The 8,231-nt window shown below is 42.7% G+C and overlaps 1 long non-coding RNA gene across 1 annotated transcript; it reads left to right on the plus strand.

Moving 5' to 3' along the window:
* Positions 1 to 660: 660 nt before the first annotated feature.
* Positions 661 to 8,009, plus strand: LOC137464316 (uncharacterized). The gene is made up of 3 exons (XR_010994181.1): positions 661 to 717; positions 6,499 to 6,621; positions 7,187 to 8,009. It is a non-coding gene; the product is annotated as an uncharacterized lncRNA (long non-coding RNA).
* Positions 8,010 to 8,231: the final 222 nt, after the last annotated feature.

Raw genomic sequence — 8,231 nt, forward strand, 5'->3', positions numbered from 1 at the left:
CTGCCAGGCCTTCCCTCGTGAGTCCGTGTCGTCCAAAAAGCAACAAGAACTCTTGAGGAAGCTGACTTGTCCAAAAGCTAATGAAATCCACACATGGGTGGAATTCTAGCTGCAATGTGGGGGTCCCTGAAGCCCCACATTGGAGGGCCAGCATTAGGAATTCCCTTTTTGTCCCCTCTGATCACGGGGTGGGAATCCTACATGGACACAGGTAAAAGACGAAAGGTGCTCTTTTCCTCAGGACTAAATCCCCTTTATTATCAGGAGCCACTTCAGATCCAGGCAACACCTCAGGGGGTAACAGAGGCTGAGGTGTTTGATGGCGAGACAGAGAGACAGAGACCTCCCGGGGGGTTTAGAGCCCAGGGAAAAATGGGTGGGGCAGAGCCGAGGAGCCACATCCAATGGGATACGGGTGAGGAGAAGGGGTGGGGGGACCAGGTCAGAGAGAGCCCATCACACCTGAGGCTTAGGGGGGGAGGGGAAAGGTGTGTAGAATAAACCAATGTGACATAGTGCAATATAAAAACTACTCAGTGCAAATTCCCAATCACGCAGTGCAAAACAACAACTAAATAACTATTTAGTGCATTACAACAGGGCTGCAGTTTACATTTTCAATGATAAGGTGATCAAATAATAGATATTTCTTTCTTTTACAGAGTCGACGAACCATGGCACCTATTAAGAATGACACTCCTGCCAGAGATAACAGATGTAAATGTTATCTCTTTCCTTTGTCCGGGTTTGACACTGGCTAAGTGCCAGGCACGCACAAAAAATCATTTATTCATTCTCCTCTGTTATAGTTGAGCAGAGAAGGGGGAAAGAACAACTAAAAGGGGTTCATGAGTTGAGGTAAGGATTGGAAAGAAACACTTTAAGGGCAAAACAGGCTCAAAACTTGGAAGATATAAAGAAAAAATTATAAACACAATTAAAAGAGGATAATAAGAATTAAAATAAACCTTTAGAACACTTCACACCCCCCCCCCCCGCCCTTTTTTCCTTCCCACCGACAGCACAGGGAGACAAAACATGGAGTTTTTAGTTAGTTTGTCACTTCTAAAAATCTTTCTTCAGTTTGCTTAGGGAGAGGAGTCTCTTCTGATATGCCGTGGGGTCCTTCCCACGGGAGACAGTTCTTTATGAACTTCTCTAATGCCGTTCTAATTTTCACAAGTAGCAGTCCCACCCAAACCTGCTGCAACGCGAGTCCCTCCCATGGGCAAAACAGTCTTCCCACAACTGTTTTTTTATGGGTCATTTAGTTCATGGGGTATAGTTTTTAAGGATAAGCTGTTCTAGTATAAAATCAAGGGTCCTCTTCCTCTATCCCTGGAAGCAAGAGCCCTCTTTCTCTGTTCAAGTTTGTCACTAGGTTATAGCTTTTCAGCATCCACACGCTCCAACGTGAGCATTTTTTTCTCACAGGCTGTGGGTAGACTTCTACAGTCCCCCATGCACTTCATGAATTACAGGGAAACAGTTTGTTGTATTCTAGTCCTCACCACGACTTGTAGAAGAATCTCAGCTCCGATGCCTGGAGCACCTCTTTCCCCCTCCCTTCTTTTCACTGACCTTAGTGTCACCATGTTGTTCTCCTCATGTGTCTTCACCTTTTCTTTTTCTCTGACTTGGAAAAAAATTGGTGTCCGTAGGTTTGTTTGTTCTCAAGTTCCCTCCCTGATGGCACCACGCAGGCAGTACCAGCCGCCGGCTCCATTCAGTGCCTTTTTTAATGTGGGGCACTGAAAAAAAGAAAAGCTACTGCTGCCACTCCTGCATTTCTGTCCGCAGCATGGCTGGTTAAAACCAGCTAAGCAAGTAAAGTTCATTGCGAGCCATGCCGAGAGAGCAGCAGCCATGTGGTGTCACCCTGGCCACGCGATTTCAACCGCACCGCCCCGGCCACATGGGTGCTCCCAGCACTGGTCTTGGCCACGTGGCTGCTCATGGCACAGGGATGCCACACCCCCCCCCCCCCCCCGGTGGAATGGCCTCCGCTGAGAAGGGCTCCGGCAGTCATGCCAGAAAGGGGCCCGACAGCCCCCTTGCCACCCTTCAGAAGGGAGGAAGAAAGAGACATTGCGTGCGTTTTTTTCATTCTTAAATATGTCATCACAGAGGTGTTACTAACTTCTCTAATTGGGCCAGCCAATATGTCCATCATCAGAGCTTTCAGGGATAGGGCCTGCTGGACATAAAAGTTTAAAGGAACTTTTTTCTCAGAAGCAGCCTCTGTGTCTTCCTCTGCCCCCACTAAAAGCCAGGTTGTGTTAAACTAACACACCTTTTCAAGGAAGTAAAAAAATATGAGAACATTTTAATATCCTGGTCATAAAACACTTCTTGATAGTTCTGCATTTCTAACTCTAACCCTATGGTTGATTTGTTGTAAAGCCAGTATGATTTATTTCAGTGCTGGATGCATGCAGGATAGCTCCCCCAAAGGACATGCACACCCCTGAGAATTCCTGAGTCTATTTTATCCCTTAATCTGTTGGTTTGACGCTGGCACAATGCCAGCGCCCCCATGAAAATGCACCTTCCTAAATAATTGCTGTGAGATGTGATCAGGAACAGAGCAGAGCAGGCCCAAGCTTAATAACAAAGAAAAAACTTTATTAAACTACTACTACTACAAAAACTACAAACACTAAATCCAGGATGAAGACCTTCCAAAACACTCTTCCTCCTCCCACCTAATTTCCAAACAAACCCACGATGAGACACCACCCAGGATCCTGATCAAGTTGCCACCCTTCAGATAATCAATACTCAGTCTATCAAGGGAGACAGGAGTCTCTCCTGTGCCACAGACCCCCCAGGAAACACAACGGCCACCCTTGTGTCTCCATGTTGTCACACATGGCAAGCGCCTGGAGAAAATCTGCCAGTGCGACACTCTCCTTTCCATGTCACAGTGCTCTCACCACCGTGCATGGACAGACTGCTCATAGGGCTCCTTTAAGGATGCTTTGCCATGGACCAAAAGAGACAACAGTTCAGTTTCTCATCTTGGGACTACAGTCCCCCCCATTTTCCCCTGGGGCTGAGGGTCCAAGAACAGAGGTCTTCTCCTCTTCTTCTTCCTTGAAGATAGAGGGCTTCTCCACACCTTCTCCAACTCTCCTCTGTTCTCTCTACTCCTCTGCTGGTAATCACTGAAACAAGTCTCTTGGCATACCAACGCACCCCCCTAAGTGCAGCTTCTGTTAGGAGAGTTTGGTTCAGTCTATGGCTAACAAGAAAAGTCCAGCTACAAGCCACTCCATCATCTCCTTCCAACTCAAGAATTTCTTCTTCCATCATCTTGGATCCCAGACTGTCTCTCTTCTACTTCAAATCGAAGAAGAGTAATATTTTACAAAGCCTTCATTTCCCAGGAAAGGGTTAAAAGCTCAGACTCCTTGGACGGCTGAAATCTCTGCCCAGCAGCCGATTCCCAAGGCCAAGGCTGGGCACCTTCCCCCCCTTTTTCTCCTTCGCGCCAGCAAAGTTACAGGTGCCGTCCGGACTCTCTGTCTCTTCCCTCTGGGGGGGGACGACAAAGGCATCTCCGCTTCTCTCCACCCTTCCGTCCACAGGAGCTGGCTCGGTTCCAGTCCTTCTACCTGGTTCCAGTCCCTCAGCCCACTCGGCTCACCTCAACCAGGCCGCATGGCTTCCCCTCCCCCACCCAGCCCCATGGCTGGGCAGGGGAGATCTGCACTGCACCCTGACCGGAACCAAAAAGAGCGAGCTCTTGGGAGTTCCTGCTTTTAACCCCCTGTGTTCTCAGAGGCGTATCCCTATCTTCAGTGGTCAATTCAGGAGCCAATATCTATACTTGACCACTGATTGGCTTGACCCACCTTCCTGAAAGAATTCACTTCCATGTCAAACCACGACACATATGCATAAGGTTTCACGACAGGTTCATGCATATTCATTACCTAGCTCCGTTTCATATTAAAACTGTCTTATCAGTTTTTATGAGCCTGTGCAGTTCTCCAGTGTTATATGTAACAGGTATAATTCGCACCATTTTCTTGCTTCATATATATATAATGTTAAATAGTTGTTAGGATGTACCTCTTGGCATTAGAAGCCCCCCCCCCTTCTCAGGCAAAACTAAGTGTGTGTTGAAACCATTTACAAGCAAGGAGATGTGGCTCGCCAGGAGATGGGCCTTATCTGAGGCGATATGGAGACACCCAGGCGCTGATCATCACGTGAACGACCCGAGATGGACATCAGGATCATCCCCCCAGGCTGATACATGTGAATACTCTGTTCCCGTAAATTTCATCAAGAGTTTCCACTACACCAGACTTTGAATTTCTCTACCTTGTCGCCGAGAAGGAAATCTCATCAACTTATGGGACTTTAAATGAAACAAAGGACTGAATACCGAAATGCTGGCCTCAGGCAAAATTTTCCTTATAAAAAATCGCTTGTACCAGGATGGTGGTGTGGGGGCATAGAGTGAAACCTCTGCTGAGGCTGATCTCTGTGTCTTGCACCCAGCGCCAATCCCGGGCTCGGCACTGTCCTTTTCCGTGTGGCTGGCTAAGTTAGATCTCTATTGCTAAAATAAATTATTTTAATTTTTTTAATTTGGCGGGATCATTTTTCATTTATAACATCCAGTAACGTTGCTGTAATGTCACTGTGCCTGCAACCTAGCTTCAGTCTTCTTTCCAAGGTAGGTGGGGCCCCTCCTTTTCTCTCTTCAGCTTGGAAGCTTGCATTCCTTTCTAAGTAACCTTGGATCTCCTTTGTTCTCTCTGCTGGCCATTTCCGAGCACAGCAAGTCAGCAGACTAAATAAATTTAGCAGGCTAAAGACTAAACAAGCTAAAACAGAAAAATCAAAAACTGTTTTCTACCTCAAGTTAAATTTCTAACCCCCTGCATCAGGGTTATTTCTCACTTTACAGTTAATAGTTAAAAATCTATAAAAATACTCAAATATCACAAGAGGATAAGTGGACAGAGGACATCTAAACTACAATAGCATAATTAGACATCAATAAAGCTTCTCTTAATAGTCACACAATATTCATCCCTTAATTGCGAGAGCCAATCATCTCATTATCTATCTATAGCAGTTTCCATTTTCTCTCTTGCATTAAAGTTAGCTTGTACTGATGATGGTAATGATTCTTTTTCCAAATGTTAATCTACCATCATTAACTCAGGCTAGATTCCATTCCATCTGCTCATGCTTGTAAACAAGTGGTTTTGTCCATCTTTTTATGTGTTCAGACTCCTCTGGTGGATGATTGGGATCACTTTCTGCCATTTGCCTCTGAGGGTGTTAAATCAGAAATCTCATGAAAAGGGGAATTTTTTTTCAAACCAGTATGTTTTAAATTTGAGATATCTTCTTGATGGGCTTTCCTCACAGCCATATATGTCATCATTTGTAGTAAATGTATGTATGTTTTGTATGGAATAACCCTGTAGCTTGTATTTCAATAGGTCCTGTGCATCTTACTATTCACAGCTGGACTAAGTATTTGTTCTTTGTTGGCCTTATAATTAAAATTTTCTCAGCACACTGTCTTGTTTAATGTAGTTAATTCATGCTATAAGCTAGATCTCCTATCATATTTGGGATGATCTGGGGATTTGTTTTCTCTATCCCATTTGATACCTGTTTCCATAGTTTTCTCCATTTTGCAGTGTGCTGGTCTTCATTTGGAATGTTATCTCCAGTCTACTAATCAAAAGTGTTTCCTTCACTTTTGTACTCTTCTGGCAGATCTTGTTAGGAACGTGTACAGGAAAATGGCCATCTGAAGCAGAGCTGCTTGAAGCAACTCTGAAAAACAACTTAAACATTCAGCTCTACCCAAGAGGCTTGCATGCATGCCACTCTCACTGCATTCACTGGGAACAGACATCACTCTGCATCATCAGAAATTAGAGTCCATTATCACATATCATAGAATCAATAAGTTTAGCTTTCCAGAATAGTGTCAAAAAGGCTTGTTTATTCCACTTATAGATTGAGCTGCACTTTGCTGCCTTTCCTTTCTCTATCACTCTATTCATCCACGTGTTGTAGATTCAATGGAGTGGGACCGTTTTGTAACATCTAGAGAATGTGAAACAGTGAGTCCTTTTTTACTGGGTTTTTGTGTATAATTACAATATAAATAAAATTTTAACACTTTAAAATTCAAAACTGCTTATCTCCAAGTACATAATTAATTTTATGCACATAATAAGTTCTATTAATTATGATGGGGAGTGTTTAAAAATATGCACATGCAGCACTGGTGCATATTAATTATGTTGTGTTGGTGTATAACACTAGGATAAAAGAAGATGCACACTGAATGTCTTTATTAATAGATTTTCTATATGTATGGCTCCCCTCCACCCCCCCAAATAAATTTTTGTGTCTTGAAAGGGGCCTCTTTTTATCTTGTCATAAAGCATTTCACTATCGGATAGAAATGCTACTCTTCCATATCTAGATGACCTCTGTGCTTTTCATTTGCAGTGGTTGCTTCTGCACACACACGGCCTACTCAGCTTCCTGAACAGTCTTCCTCCTCACAACAGAATGGTAGTTTTTCAGCTATATCTCCAGTTCAAGCTGCAAAAAAGGAATTTGGACCTCCTTGTATGCAAACCATGTATCAAGGATTCATTCTGGGCATTACATGTACATTTTTTTCAATTATGTTTTTGTCCATAAATGACAAATGTTCTATATATGCAGTTGCCTGTAGGCTTCCTCAAGAAGCTTTTTCAGAGTTCTATGGCTAAAGAAATGTTCACTTTTGTCATAGCTGTTCTTTCTGTCAAATTTATTCTTTTGTTTATCTCTTTTTAACTATGACAGTGGGTTTTTTTTTAATTTACCTGGGCTTTCTTTTAATTCACACCAAGAGATCACATGTATCCAAATATCATCACGTGTCCAAATATTTTTTGAGGGTCATTGCTATATTTTTGGTTCTGTAATGATTGTCCCATTAGTATGCCTTTTTTGCATTAATTTATTATATACATTTTAGAAACTAAGTTGCTGTAATTATTTTGTCCTAATACTAATATGCTTGAAAAGATACTTGATATAAATGAATGCATTTTAATTATTCATAAATTAATAGAATTGAAATGTATGGTATAAATACTAAATTCATGCAACATTAAAAATATTTTTCAATTATATTTTCTTTAAGCACGTAGAAAATCCAATTGTGTAAAAGAGGTTGAAAAACTGCAAGAGAAATGTGAAAAAAGAAGATTACAGCAGCAGGAACTTAGAGAAAAAGAGCTCAGGTTAGTATTTTTAGCTCAGATGGAAAATGTATATCAGAAAAAGAAGTTGCTTGCAAAATTATGTGCTTTTTTTCAGTCTTCAACAATTTTTATGAACTATAATAATCTTGAAATTAAATGCTTTCATCCTGTATGTGGTTTCAATAAGTATTTTGGTACATGATTGCATTGCATTGATAACTATATTTAGTCAGTTTACCCCCTCTTTTCTTTCCTACAGAAATAATTGCTTACAATGGCTTAGCATTCTGTGTGTTATTTAAAAATGAGGTCCTGATGACAGCTATTGCTTAAGAAAAATATATTAATTAAAATAATAAAATATTTGGCATTTAGATAGGGCTGTAATTCTACAGGAGACATTAATAGAATGATGAAGGTTGGAAAAGGCCTTTAAGATCACCAAGTCTAACCATCAACCTAGCACCACTGTGTTCACCACTAAACCATGCCCCCAAGTGCCACATCCACATGTTTTTTGAACACTTCCAGGGATGGTGATTCTAACACTTCCCTGGGCAGCATGTTCCAATGCTTGACAACCCTTTCTGTGAAACAAATGTTTTGAGGCCATTTCCTCTTGTCTTGTCACTTGCTACTTGGGAGAAGAGGTCAATGCCCACCTCACCACAACCTCCTGTCAGGGAGTTGTAGAGAGCAATAAAGTCCCCTGAGCCTTCTTTTCTGCACACTGAATTCCTCCCCCCCCCCGCCCCCCTCCCCCCCCCCCCAGCTCCCTCATCTGCTCCTCATCAGACTTTTTCTCTAGACCCTTCCCCATCTCTGTTGCCCTTCTCTGGACACACTCCAGCACCTCAATGTCTTTCTTATTGTGAGGGACCCAAAACTGAACACAGGATTCCAAGTGCAGCCTCACCAGTGCCCAGTACAGGGGGATGGTCACTGCCCTGGTCCTCTTGGCCACACTATTGCTGAGACAAGCCA

This window comes from Anomalospiza imberbis, chromosome W, assembly GCF_031753505.1.
Source record: "Anomalospiza imberbis isolate Cuckoo-Finch-1a 21T00152 chromosome W, ASM3175350v1, whole genome shotgun sequence".
Classification (NCBI taxonomy): Eukaryota; Metazoa; Chordata; class Aves; order Passeriformes; family Viduidae; genus Anomalospiza; species Anomalospiza imberbis.